Below are 14,638 nucleotides of genomic sequence, written 5' to 3' on the forward strand. Positions count from 1 at the left end.
AATGTCATGAAAAAACTCAAGAGTCATTGTGCAAGAGGATTATCCAAGGAAGTGTTGATTATTTGAAAGTCTTTATGGTTCAATTTATGAAGCACTTTCTGAGTTACTGAATTTTTACCACATCATAGATCCCTGTGTAAGTTTTGATTGCAGTCTGTTGTTTGATAGATGAACATTTAATTTGATGGAAACTTGCCACATATTCTTTTTCTCATGCCATTTCAGGATTTTCTATTTTGAATAGATTTTTAATAGTTACCTTGGATGTATAGTCATTAACCTTTGGACGCTGTCCTGCAGAAACCTAACAACCCAATGCCTGTGGGAGATAGCCAGGGTAACGTAATTGAGTGAGGCCAACCTAGTTCAGGTATGAAAAAATACACTTTTGTAAATTGGAAAGCAGAGGATGCTTGTCAAAAGGTGTAGCCTATCCTCACACGTCATGTGAGGATGTGGGACCAGTACTCCCAGACCTCATTTTTCACGAGAATGAGGAAATCTAACTGTCAACCCAAAATCTCTTGGCTATGAATGTTAAAATTTAATTGAATGTGAAAATTGAAATGCAAATTGAAAAACAAAAATAGTGATACTGTTTACTGAAGAAAATCTTATCTTTTGGCTAAATTCAAGAAAAAGCTGTCAATTTGTGACTTCTTTGAAAAATGAAAGTATAGTTGTTCAGTCGTGTCCAACTCTTTTTGACTCCATGGACTGTAGACCCCCAGGCTCCTCTGTCCATGGAATTCTCCAGGCAAGAATACTGGAATGGGTTGCCATGCCCTTCTCCAGGGGATCTTCCTGACCCAGGGATCAAACTTGGGTGTCCTGCATTGCAGGCAGATTCTTTACTGTCTGAGCCTTTTTAATGGATCTCAAAGAGCTCCTAACTGAGGCCATCTGTCATCTGGTTTGAACCTGAATAGTTCTGATCTTATCTGCCACTAACTCCCCAGTTTGTCATACTTTCCATATTCTCATCAAGGATGAATCCTTACTGTTCCTCAAGGCAAGCATTTTTTTCTGTCCCTTTGACTTAGGCATGCTTTTCTTTTTTTCACTCTCATCCAGTCTTGCTGTCCTCTGATATTCTTCCTGATCCTTTAAAACTCAACTTGGATATCTCCACTAAAGTCACACTTTATTAAGTGTTCTGTGTGAACCTCAAAGTACTTTTAAGTCTTTCTCATGGCATTTGTAATGTTCTTCCCTGTATTGAAGTTATTTGTGCTTTATTATTTGTGTATGCTTTATTATTCTGCTAGAATGTGGAATTCATAACTTGCCTGGATTTTATATTTCCTGCATTGGTTAGTATGGCTATCATGCCTGGATTCCTGCCTAGCTACTCAAGTGAGGTCTCACTCAAATATGAGTGCTTTATCTGATGGTTTCCTGACTTTCCCTGACAGGACTAATTTGGAATCCCAAGGCTTAAAAGAAAGGGAATTTGCTGCTGAGTTTTTCATCTGTGGAAGTTCTGTTTAACTTGGAGATAAGAAGAGAGGCAATGGATTGAATGTTGGCCCAATTAAAGAAGTGAGCTGTTAAGTTGGAAGGTCAGAACAGGCAGTAATCTGGACTAGTGGCCTGAAAATGGTTAGCCTGACATGGTCAGATAGAATGTGGTGGTGGGCAGATTGGCAAGCTGGCTGGTTTCAGTTTAGAATCTCTCAGAAGCATAGCCTGCATGGGGTTCCTCTAGCTCTCACGTTGTATATCGTTAAAGTCTCTTAATGAACTCAAAGGTATTTTTTTCTCATCATCTTGATTATAATTTTAATTTAAATGATGATTTCTATAGAAATTTGCTTGATTGCTCTTTATTTTGTAGCATGGTCTCCTACTAACATTTTTGTTTTATTTTTAGAGAAAATGTTAATTTAAATTTGTATATATACAGCTGGAATAAAACCAAGCTGACTTTAACTAGCATCCTCAGAATAGAAGAGGTAAACTGGCAGTAGGGCTCTTGTTGTGGGATCACCAGCCAACTTATTGATACTCTTGGTAGCTTTTTTTGGTATCCTGCCTATAGGTATTAAAATGAAATCCCTATCAAGCTACCAATGGTATGTTTCAGAGAACTAGAACAAATACTTTCACAATTTATATGGAAATACAAAAAACCTTGAATAGCCAAAGCAATCTTGAGAAAGAAGAAGGGAACTGGAGGAATCAAGCTGCCTGAAGGCTATACTACAAAGCTACAGTCATCAAGACAGTATGGTACTGGTACAAAGACAGAAACATAGATCAATGGAACAAAACAGAAAGCCCAGAGATAAATCCACACGCCTATGGACATCTTATCTTTGACAAAGGAGGCAAGAATATACAATGGAGAAAGGACAGTCTCTTTAACAAGTGGTGTTGGGAAAACTGGTTAACCACTTGTAAAAGAATGAAACTAGAACACTTTCTAACACCATACACAAAAATAAACTCAAAATGGATAAAGATCTAAATGTAAGACCAGAAACTATAAAACACCTAGAGGAAAACATAGGCAAAACACTCTCTGACATAAATCACAGCAAGATCCTCTATGACCCACCTCCCAGAGTAATGGAAATAAAAGCAAAAATTAAATGGGATCTAATTAAAATTAAAAGCTTTTGTACAATGAAGGAACCTATAAGCAAGGTGAAAAGACAGCCTTCAGAATGGGAGAAAAAAACAGCAAATGAAGTAACTGACAAAGAATTAATCTCAAAAATATACAAGCAACTCCTACAGCTCAATTCTAGAAAAATAAGCGACCCAATCACAAAATGGACCAAAGAACTAAACAGACATTTCTCCAAAGAAGGCATACAGATGGCTAACAAACATGGGAAAAGATGCTCAACATCACTCGTTATCAGAGAAATGCAAATCAAAACCACAATGAGGTACCATCTCATGCCGGTCAGAATGGCTGCTAGCCAAACGTCTACAAGCAATAAATGCTGGAGAGGGTGTGGAGAAAAGGGAGCCCTCTTACATTATTGGTGGGAATGCAAACTAGTACAGCCACTATGGAGAGCAGTGTGGAGATTCCTTAAAAAACTGGAAATAGAACTGCCATATGACCCAGCAATCCCACTTCTGGGCATACACACTGAGGAAACCAGAATTGAAAGAGACATGTGTACCGCAATGTTCATCACAGCACTGTTTACAATAGCCAGGTCGTGGAAGCAACCCGGATGTCCATCAGCAGATTAATGGATAAGAAAGCTGTGATACATATACACAGTGGAATAGTACTCAGCCATTAAAAAGAATGCATTTGAATCAGTTCTAATGATGTGGATGAAACTGGAGCCTATTACACAGATTGAAGTAAGTCAGAAAAAAAAACCACCAGTACGGTATATTAACACATATATATGGAATTTAGAAAGATGGTAATGATGACCCTATATGCGAGACAGCAAAAGAGACACAGATGTAAAGAACAGTCTTTTGGACTCTGTGGGAGAAGGCACAGGGGTGGGATGATTTGAGAGAATGGCATTGAAACATGTATATTACCATATGTAAAACAGATCGTCAGTCCAGGTTCGATGCATGAGACAGGGTGCTCAGGGCTGGTGCACTGGGATGACCCAGAGGGATGGGATGGGGAGGGAGGTGGGAGGGAGGGTCAGGATGGGGAACACATGTACACCCATGGCTGATTCATGTCAATGTATGGCAAAAACCACCATAATATTGTAAAGTAATTAGCCTCCAATTAAAATAAAAATAAATAAATAAACAAAATAAACATCCAGTTGTGTAATGCAAAAAATAAAATACAGAGGATGTTAATATGAGGGAACATAAGAATTTGAACTTTTCTGGGTACTTCAAATGAGTACCTTGTAGCATCTTAGTCTTCTAAGTGATCAGAGTTCCCAGTGATGGTCCCCTAGCTGTGTATGAGGTAGACTTTAGATAATTTGGCAGTTCCAGAGGAAAAGTGATGCGACAGTTTTGTTCAATATATTTAAAAAGTTTGAAATGTAAAGTATAATTACAATTTTTATGAACATTTTATCATATATTAATAATTATAGTCTTAAAGGTTATGCTTTTAAAACAAGGGGAATGTTTGTCAGTTTATTTTAATTAAAATTCAGTTAACGTAGTTTGTTGCTCCTAAAGCATCTTAATGCCATTAGTGATGTAAATTTGATTAAATTTGTTTTTGTTGTTACTATAACATTGCATTATATTCTTACCTCATAAGATGGATCAGTATCTCTAAAGTGGTTTATTGATGTCTCAAAAAAGAGGTGGAAAAGTAACACAAATTCCAGAACTCTGAATAAGTTTATAAATTTAAATGGTAAACTGATCAGATCAGATCAGATCAGATCAGTCACTCAGTCGTGTCCGACTCTTTATAGAGTAGGTATTGGGATGAATGAATCAGCAAGTTTGATGATTTTGCATAAATGACAGAAAAATACAAGTAAAATGCATGTTTAGTATCTGCAAATTTGATTTTATTATGTGGTCCTCTAACCCCTGGTGTGTTGTGTGTTATGAAACTTTATAATATATACCGGGAAATCACTGAGGCCATTGTATTATTTTCAAAGTATGGTAACCACCTTTTTCTAGGGCGAAAGTAGGTAATGTTTTGGAGGGGAGTGAAATTAATGCTTTGTGCAACTAAAGGGAGTGACAGGATCTCAATAGCAGATACCTCATTCAGGGTTGGACACCTTAAAATAAAAATAGGTAAATGAGAACCTATATAGCTTGGTGTTAAAGAGTATGGCTGTCTGGGTTCATATCCCAGGTTTGTTTAATATTTACCAGTTATATGTACTTGATCAAATAGCCTTCTTTTTGTATACCTCAGCTTCCTTATCTACATGGAGAGAATAATGGTAATATATACTACATAGATTTATTACGAGGATTATAGGAGGTAATATTTGTAAGCATTAGAACAGCACTTGGCACATAGTAAATTTTATACAAGTATTAATTAATTAATTTAGAACTAAATGAAAATGTCTGTTAGAGGAAAGTATTTTTATATAGATGAGAGTATGAGTCATACAAATATAAATTGAACATTTATGAACAATTTTATTAACTCTGGTTCAAAGGAGAATTTAAAGAACCACACTTACATTCACAGTAAAGAACTCAAGTGGAATTTACCAGTAAATGCAAATTGTCCATAGGACAGTATCAGTTGCATTCAAGAAAACATAATTCATTTGCATTTCCACAGACAAGGATTATTTACGTTATTTCTGTTTTCTACAACTTGCATGGGTGCGTGCATAGTTGTGCAGTCGTGTCTGACTCTTTGCAACCCTGTGGCTCCTCTGTCCATGAAATTTGCCAGGTACGAATACTGGAATCGCACTCCAGGGATTGAAGCTGTGTGTCTTGGTTCTCCTGCATTGGCAGGCAGATTATTCGTCACTAGTGTCACCTGGGAATACAGAATTATAGAATAGCTCAAAGATGATGAAAGGCAGAGATCACTGGAGAGGGAGAGATCATTAGTGATCTCTAGGGCCTGGTGGAGATCTCCATTGAGCCAGAGCCCCAGATGACTGTCAGCTGAGGCACAATAGGGGTAGATTTTTAATCTCAAAATTCTAAATATACTGTCTGAAGCTGAGTTAGAGGTCCAGGCTTCTCTGTTTGAATGGTGCTTGTTGGGTTGGAAATCCCTTGTTTCAAGCAGAGACTCAGTCTTGGCTGGAAGCGCAGTTGTAAGTCCTCTCTGCTCTGTTTGGTGTGCCATTCCCATGGGGCCTTCTCAGGCAGTTGAAACCCCCTTCTTGAGCCCCTGTGGACTGTGTGCTCTGCCATCTTGGTCTACTTCCTTTTGTAGGAATCCATCATATAGTCTGGCATGACTACTGTGGATAATTTGGAGCTTCATTGGCTGGCTTCCTTGGGAAACTTAAAATTTCTTCAAACTGCATCCTCTAAGACTAAGCTCCCCTTCCCATTACTTGTGGTCCTTCTTCCTTCTGTTACACCTTTTATGTACCCTTCAGGTCCACTTAAATCCTTTGATATATCCCTCTTCAAAACTCCTAACTTCTCCATCTCTCTCTCCCTTGCTAAACTTTTTCCTTCCTACTTAAGCTCCTCAGCTCATATAGCACTGGAACTTTAGGCTCCTTGTTCCTCACAGGGGACTCTCAAGGAACTCAGGGGCCCTTGAAAGCAACTGTTGATACTTGAGGCTCAAAAGGAAGAAAAGGTAATTGAAAACAAGACTGGATGTTTTGTCCCTCAGACAGGCTTTGGGCACATCCAGGCATCTGCTTGATATTTCCTGTCATTTTCTCACCTAAAATTTAGTCCACAGCCTCCTTAAGATTACATATCTGGGCAAATGAAAAATCTGGAAAGTTTCCTTCACATATACCTGTAAAAAAACATTAACTCTCATATTGAACAGATAACATTAACTTGTTCTTCTGCCAGAAGGAAAATTTGGATAAAAATAGTAAGGGGAGAAAAGACCAGAATATACTACTGTATATACCTGACTCATGGCTAAAATTTTAGAGTGAAAGCTGTAGAATCTCTGGATGTCTGTATATATGTTTATGTGTTGATATGTGTGCATGTTATATGTGTGTGATATTTTTCTACTTTGAGGTGGTGTTATCAGAAAAATTCATAAAATCCTATTAAGGAACTCTATGCAAATTGGCTTTTTGGAGATAAATTAACATTGTATAAATAAAATATTCCTAATACTCTCAGAAATATAAAAACTAGCCCAAAACCTTTTCATATTTTCATGACTTGGGTAAGTTTTTGGTAAATAAGACTAGCTTAATACTGTTGGCTTAAAAAAAAGTTTGAAGAAAAAAAAAAAAGTTTGACTTCGGAGTTATAAGCAGTAAATATAAAAGCTGAGCATACATTTTTGTTGTACTGGGTTTACTAGTCAAATAAGCTTATGTTTTATCTACTAGGTGTTTAGATTATAAATATTATAAATTCAACCCAGGACCAAATGTACAAGTAAAGATGTAGTAAAAATGAATTGCTTGCCATTTATGATATCTTGTATATCAAGCATAGCATTAAAAGAAGATCCATGTGCTTAACTTTTTTAGGTTTTTGCTTTGCAAAGCTTGCCTAACATGCATGTGCCATAAAAATAGTTAACAGGGTAATAACTTGAAATGATGGCGAGCTTTGTATTATGTTATAATATGTCTGTATAAAAATAGTTTCCAAAGTCTTTTCAGTACCTTGTAACCTCAAGTATACTTAGTTAAGTATAGATATTTATTAAAAATCATGATTATTTCAAAGTAAAATAAGTTATTGAAATACTAATTACTGAACATAACTTCAAGTTTATGTACTTTGGTTTCTTTTAATGTAGTATAGAGAAGCTAAATATATTTGAACATGTTAATAAGTGTTCTTTTACCATATTGAAAGATTGTACCATTTAAAAACATGTCTCTAGAAATCAGAAGATGCTATATGCATGAAATTTGTTAGTCTGCTACAGAATGCTGAAAGTGAAAGTTGTTCAGTTGTGTCCGACTCTGTGACCCTGGGGACTATAGAGTCCATAGAAATCTCCAGGTCAGAATACTGAAGTGGGTAGCCATTCCCTTCTCCAGGGGATCTTCCCAACCCAGGGATTGAACCCAGGTCTCCCACATTGCAGGCAGATTTTTTACCAGCTGAGCCACAAGGGAAGCCCAAGAATACTGGAGTGGGTAACCTATTCCTTCTCCAGTGGATCTTCCAACCCAGGAATCGAACCAGGGTCTCCTGCATTGCAGACGGATACTTTACCAACTGAGCTACCAGGGAAGCCCTTGCTGCAGAATGCTGGCATGTGACAATCTGCAGTCATTTACTTCTTAGTCTTTTCTGTAAAGTAAACAGTACTAATTAAAAATAATAAAAGAAACAACTCTGTATGCAAAGTTTGTGAGGAATGGAAGATTTTTGTTGTTGTTGTTAAGGGAAAAGAGAGTCATTTTATTCTAATTTGAAATAAATGGTTAGTTTAGAATGAGAAAGGAAAAATACAGGAGAAAACCTGAATAGATATAGAGTTACAGATGGTTTTCAGAAGAGGAATTTTATCTGTGATCAAATTAGTTAAGATTGAAAGAATTTATTTGTTTTTTTTTTTTTGCTTTAAATAAGCCTACTAATGTACTGATGCAAAATTAGAGTTGGGTTTTCTCTCTGTGAAAACAGCAAAGTTTTCTTGGATAATTAGTTGGTTCTTAGTAAGAGATCATAGAAAGATCATTGTCTTTTAAGTTCAGTTCAGTTCAGTTCAGTCGCTCAGTCCTGTGCGACTCTTTGCGACCCCATGAATCACAGCATGCCAGACCTCCCTGTCCATCACAAACTCCAGAGTTCACTCAGACTCAAGTCCATCGAGTCAGTGATGCCATCCAGCCATCTCATCCTCTGGCGTCCCCTTCTCCTCCTGCCCCCAATCCTTCCCAGCATCAGAGTCTTTTCCAATGAGTCAGCTCTTCGCATGAGGTGGCCAAAGTACTGGAGTTTCAGCTTCAGCATCATTCCCTCCAAAGAAATCCCAGGGCTGATCTCCATCAGAACGGACTGGTTGGATCTCCTTGCAGTCCAAAGGACTCTCAGGAGTCTTCTCCAACACCACAGTTCAAAAGCATCAATTCTCCGGCGCTCAGCCTTCTTCACATCCATACATGACCACAGGAAGAACCATAGCCTTGACTAGATGGACCTTTGTTGGCAAAGTGATGTCTCTGCTTTTGAATATGCTATCTAGGTTGGTCATAACTTTCCTTCCAAGGAGTAAGCGTCTTTTAATTTCGTGGCTGCAATCACTATCTGCAGTGATTTTGGAGCCCCAAAAAATAAAGTCTGACACTGTTTCCACTGTTTCCCCATCTATTTCCCATGAAGTGATGGAACTGGATGCCATGATGTTAGTTTTCTGAATGTTGAGCTTTAAGCCAACTTTTTCACCTCTCCACTTTTACCTTCATCAAGAGGCTTTTTAGTTCCTCTTCACTTTCTGCCATAAGGGTGGTGTCATCTGCATATCTGAGGTTATTGATATTTCTCCCGGCAATCTTGATTCCAGCTTGTGTTTCTTCCAGTCAAGCATTTCTCATAATGTACACTGCATAGAAGTTAAATAAGCAGGGTGACAATATACAGCCTTGACGTACTCCTTTTCCTGTTTGGAACCAGTCTGTTGTCCCATGTCCAGTTCTAACTGTTGCTTCCTGACCTGCATACAAATTTCTCAAAAGGCAGATCAGGTGGTCTGGTATTCCCATCTCTTTCAGAATTTTCCACAGTTTACTGTGATCCACACAGTCAAAGGCTTTGGCATAGTCAATAAAGCAGAAATAGATCTTTTTCTGGAACTCTCTTGCTTTTTCCACGATCCAGCAAATGTTGGCAATTTGATCTGTGGTTCCTCTGCCTTTTCTAAAACCAGCTTGAACATCAGGAAGTTCGCGGTTCACGTATTACTGAAGCTGGGCTTGGAGAATTCTGAGCATTACTTTACTAGCGTGTGAGATGAGTGCAATTGTGCGGTAGTTTGAGCATTCTTTGCATTGCCTTTCTTTGGGATTGGGATGAAAACTGACCTTTTCCAGTCCTGTGGCCACTGCTGAGTTTTCCAAATTTGCTGGCGTATTGAGTGCAGCACTTTCACAGCATCATCTTTCAGGATTTGAAATAGCTCAGCTGGAATTCCATCACCTCCACTAGCTTTGTTCATAGTGATGCTTTCTAAGGCCCACTGGACTTCACATTCCAGGATGTCTGGCTCTAGGTCAGTGATCACACCATCGTGATTATCTGGGTCATGAAGATCTTTTTTGTACAGTTCTTCTGTGTATTCTTGCCACCTTTTCTTAATATCTTCTGCTTCTGTTAGGTCCATACCATTTCTGTCCTTTATCGAGCCCATCTTTGCATGAAATTTTCCCTTGGTATCTCTAATTTTCTTGAAGAGATCTCTAGTCTTGCCCATTCTGTTGTTTTCCTCTATTTCTTTGCACTGATCACTGAGGAAGGCTTTCTTATCTCTTCTTGCCATTCTTTGGAACTCTGCATTCAGATGCTTATATTTTTCCTTTTCTCCTTTGCTTTTCGCTTCTCTTCTTTTCACAGCTATTTGTAAGGCCTCCCCAGACAGCCATTTTGCTTTTCTGCATTTCTTTTCCATGGGGATGGTCTTGATTCCTGTCTCCTGTACAATGTCATGAACCTCATTCCATAGTTCATCAGGCACTCTATCTATCAGATCTAGGCCCTTAAATCTATTTCTCACTTCCACTGTATAACCATAAGGGATTTGATTTAGGTCATACCTGAATGGTCTAGTGATTTTCCCTACTTTCTTCAATTTAAGTCTGAATTTGGCAATAAGGAGTTCATGATCTGAGCCACAGTCAGCTCCCGGTCTTGTTTTTGTTGACTGTATAGAGCTTCTCCATCTTTGGCTGCAAAGAACATAATCAATCTGATTTCGGTGTTGACCATCTGGTGATGTCCATGTGTAGAGTCTTCTCTTGTGTTGTTGAAAGAGGGTGTTTGCTATGACCAGTGCATTCTCTTGGCAAAACTCTATTAGTCTTTGCCCTGCTTCATTCCATATTCGAAGGCCAAATTTTCCTGTTACTCCAGGTGTTTCTTGACTTCTTACTTTTGCATTCCAGTCCCCTATAATGAAAAGGACATCTTTCTTGGGTGTTAGTTCTAAAAGGTCTTGTAGGTCTTCATAGAACCGTTCAGCTTCTTCAGCGTTACTGGTTGGGGCATAGACTTGGATTACTGTGATATTGAATGGTTTGCCTTGGAAACTAACAGAGATCATTCTGTCGTTTTTGAGATTGCATCCAAGTACTGCATTTCGGACTCTTTGTTGACCATGATGGCTACTCCATTTCTTCTGAGGGATTCTTGCCTGCAGTAGTAGATATAATGGTCATCTGAGTTAAATTCCCCCATTCCAGTCCATTTGAGTTCGCTGATTCCTAGAATGTAGACATTCACTCTTGCCATCTCTTGTTTGACCACTTCCAATTTGCCTTGATTCATGGACCTGACATTCCAGGTTCCTATGCAATATTGCTCTTTACAGCATTGGACCCTGCTTCTATCACCAGTCACATCCACAGCTGGGTATTGTTTTTGCTTTGGCTCCATCCCTTCATTCTTTCTGGAGTTATTTCTCCACTGATCTCCAGTAGCATATTGGGCACCTACTGACCTGGGGAGTTCCTCTTTCAGTATCCTATCATTTTGCCTTTTCGTACTGTTCATGAGGTTCTCAAGGCAAGAATACTGAAGTGGCTTGCCGTTCCCTTCTCTAGTGGACCACATTCTGTCAAATCTCTCCACCATGACCCGCCCGTCTTGGGTTGCCCCACAGGCATGGCTTAGTTTCATTGAGTTAGACAAGGCTGTGGTCCTAGTGTGATTAGATTGACTAGTTTTCTGTGATTATGGTTTCAGTGTATCTGCCCTCTGATGGCCTCTCGCAGCACCTACCGTCTTACTTGGGTTTCTCTTACCTTGGACGTGGGGTATTTTTTCATGTCTTTTAAGTTATCTGCTTAGAAGCAAGAATTCTGTGTCTTATCAAAATAATTTCCTGTGGGTTATGTTGTTTTTATTATGTTTGTTTATAAGAACTTAAGGATTGTTTCATAGTGATCTATGACCGTGTTGTTTATCCATTCTATATGTAATAGTTTGTCTCTGCTAATCCCAAACCCATAGTCCTTCTCTCCCTAATTTGATTTATTTGAACATTGTATGTCATAGAAATAAATATTCCCTTCTCAATGTATAAAATTTTTTATAATAAATTCTCCTCAGACCTTTGACAATGACTGTTTTAAGTCTTTTATCATCCACAGATAATTTTTGTTTTACTGTGATTCTTCCTTGAAAGCTCTTGTAGTCAGTTACAGGCAAAAGTGTGTTGTCTTTAACAAAAAGAGTGGCTGTTTCAGAAATCCATGAAAAGAACTGTGACAAGTACTTCGGGGTACAGCTTCTGAGGGCACTATTGCTTAAATAACGTTGAGACTATACCTCTGGATCGAGTAAGGATTTCTGGTACTAATGGAGAACCTGACTGGTTAAAAAAAGCCAAAAAGAACACTGACCCAAGGTCTAGCAGAACAAAAATCCATTACATGAAGAAGAAAAGAGTGTAGTATAAAGAATGTTTAGTAGAACAGAACAGAGAATTCAGAAATAGATCTCAGTATATAAGATTAGTTAATATAGATATTGAGTTAATGAAGTAAAAGTGAGTTTGTTGTAGTTGTTCTAATACATTAAATAATGCCAGGGGGAAGAAAGAATCAGTTACATGGGACTGAATGAACTAATAAAGAATGATTTTGATTTTTATGATTATTGCTTTGTAACATTGCTGGTTCTTTAATGTTTTAGTTAAGGAACTCTTTTTTATCTTTTCTCAAGCTGTCCATAACTCATGGCAATTTAGTCGATTATACTTTTGTAAGTAAAAATGAAACTTTTATCTTTTCTCCCTACTTGATCGCTCCAGAATTCAGAATCTCTACTGAGTATTCTTATTTTCATGACAGTGACATTATTTGTATAAGTTCAATAGGAATCTGTTTTCCTTGTAACAGGACATAATTGGAAAAATTAGTTGGATAGACTTTGGCTGGAATACTGTATTTGAGAATGAGAATCTCAAAGATGTCAAATCTCACGTTATGAGACAGTTGTAAGGAACTAAGATTTGTTTTATAGAGCCAGTACTTACAGAGCCCTTTGGAGAAACCAGCCTGGCACATGGTTTATAGAGTTCTCAGCTTTACAGATGAGGAAGAAAGGTCACTTCCTGGGAAACCCAGGGACCATAGAATATTCTGGGAACCTTGAGAAGAGAGGAATTTACCCAAATTTTTAGGCATTACAAGTTAAATTTGGTAGTTAGTTCTTAGACTGGCTTCCAAGCCTTGTTCAGTTCAGTTCAGTCACTCAGTCGTGTCTGACTCTGTGACCCCCATGGACTGCCCCACGCCAGACTTCCCTATCCATCACCAAGTCCCAGAGCTTGCTCAGACTCATCTCCATCGAGTCTATGATGCCATCCAACCATCTCATCCTCTGTCATCCCCGTCTCTTCCTGCCTTCAATCTTGCCTAGCATCAGGGTCTTTTTCAATGAGTCATTTCTTCCCATCAGGTGGCCAGAGTACTGGAGCTTCAGCTTCAACATCAGTCCTTCCAATGAACATTCAGGACTGATTTCCTTTAGGATGGACTGGTTGGATCTCCTTGCAGTCCAAGGGACTCTCAAGAGTCTTCTCCAACACTACAGTTTAAAAGCATCAGTTCTTCAGCGCTCAGCTTTCCTTATGGTCCAACTCTCACATCCATACATGACCACTGGAAAAACCATAGCCTTGACTAGACAGACCTTTGTTGACAAAGTAATGTCTCTGCTTTTTAGTATGCTGTCTAGGTTGGTCATAACTTTTCTACCAAGGAGTAAGTGTGTTTTAATTTCATGGCTGCAGTCACCATCTGCAATGATTTTGGAGCCCAAGAAAATAAAGTCTGCCACTGTTTCCATTGTTTGCCCATCTATTTGCCATCTAGCCTTGAGAGGCTTTCAAAAGTCTGATTTGAGATTCTTTATGAAAAGTTCCAGCAAAGCAAACCTGAAAGGCCTAAGTGGTCAATAATCATTTTTGCTGCACTTATGTAAATAATCAGGCTAAATCTAATGAGACCAGACTTATTTTGTAAACAAGAATAAAAATGGGGGATGGGAGCCAGGTTGACTGTACAGAAATATTTTATGTTTCAGTGGAAAACTGTAGTGTACCCTTGTGGGTTATTAAATTCCAGTGTTGCTGATCGTCTTACATATGCTGTCAATTGTCTACTTTCTTCCAGTGTCTGGCTACAACTCTCCAAAATATTTCCATTTTTTCTACCCTCCTCCTGATTTGGCCTCATTGAGAACTAAACCTTCCCCTTTCCTGGAGCCCTGCAAGCTGAAGCTGGTGACCTGATATAAACTTCAAAGAAATCACCACAACAGATCATGTATGTTGTACAACTTTCATGCTTGCTATTGTGAGGGCCATTCAGGAAGTCTGCTGAAACAACCGATGCCATCACTAAGGACGTTCAAACTGCAAAAGATGATTCAAGCCCATCATCTAGGTGTCTTCTCAACTGTCTTCCCTCTGGACGCAGAAACTAGTTTTATAGCATATGCCAATCAATTATCTTTGTTTTTCCTTTTCTTTTCATAGAAATTCTCCTCATTAAATGCCTGACTGCTTGTGCCACCTTCCAAATATCCTCTACTTAACCAAGCCTCAACTAATAGTTCAGACGGTCCTTAAAGGACAAAAGGCAACCTAATGACAAATGGACTTACTTTGTTCAAAGAAGAATGTCTCTTTCTTCAGATAAGAGCAGGGACTGACAGAAACTCTCTTCCTTAGCTTAACTTTAGTCAGGTTCCTTGACTACACAGGGCTTCCTTCCCTGGTGGCTCAGACAGTGAAGAATCTGCCTGCAGTGCAGGGGACCCAGTTTCGATACCTGGGTAGGGAAGATCCCTTGGAGTTGGGAATGGCTACCTACTCCAGTATTCCTGCCTGGAGAATTCT

The sequence above is a fragment of the Bubalus kerabau genome, chromosome 13 (assembly GCF_029407905.1).
Source record: "Bubalus kerabau isolate K-KA32 ecotype Philippines breed swamp buffalo chromosome 13, PCC_UOA_SB_1v2, whole genome shotgun sequence".
NCBI classification, from domain to species: Eukaryota; Metazoa; Chordata; class Mammalia; order Artiodactyla; family Bovidae; genus Bubalus; species Bubalus kerabau.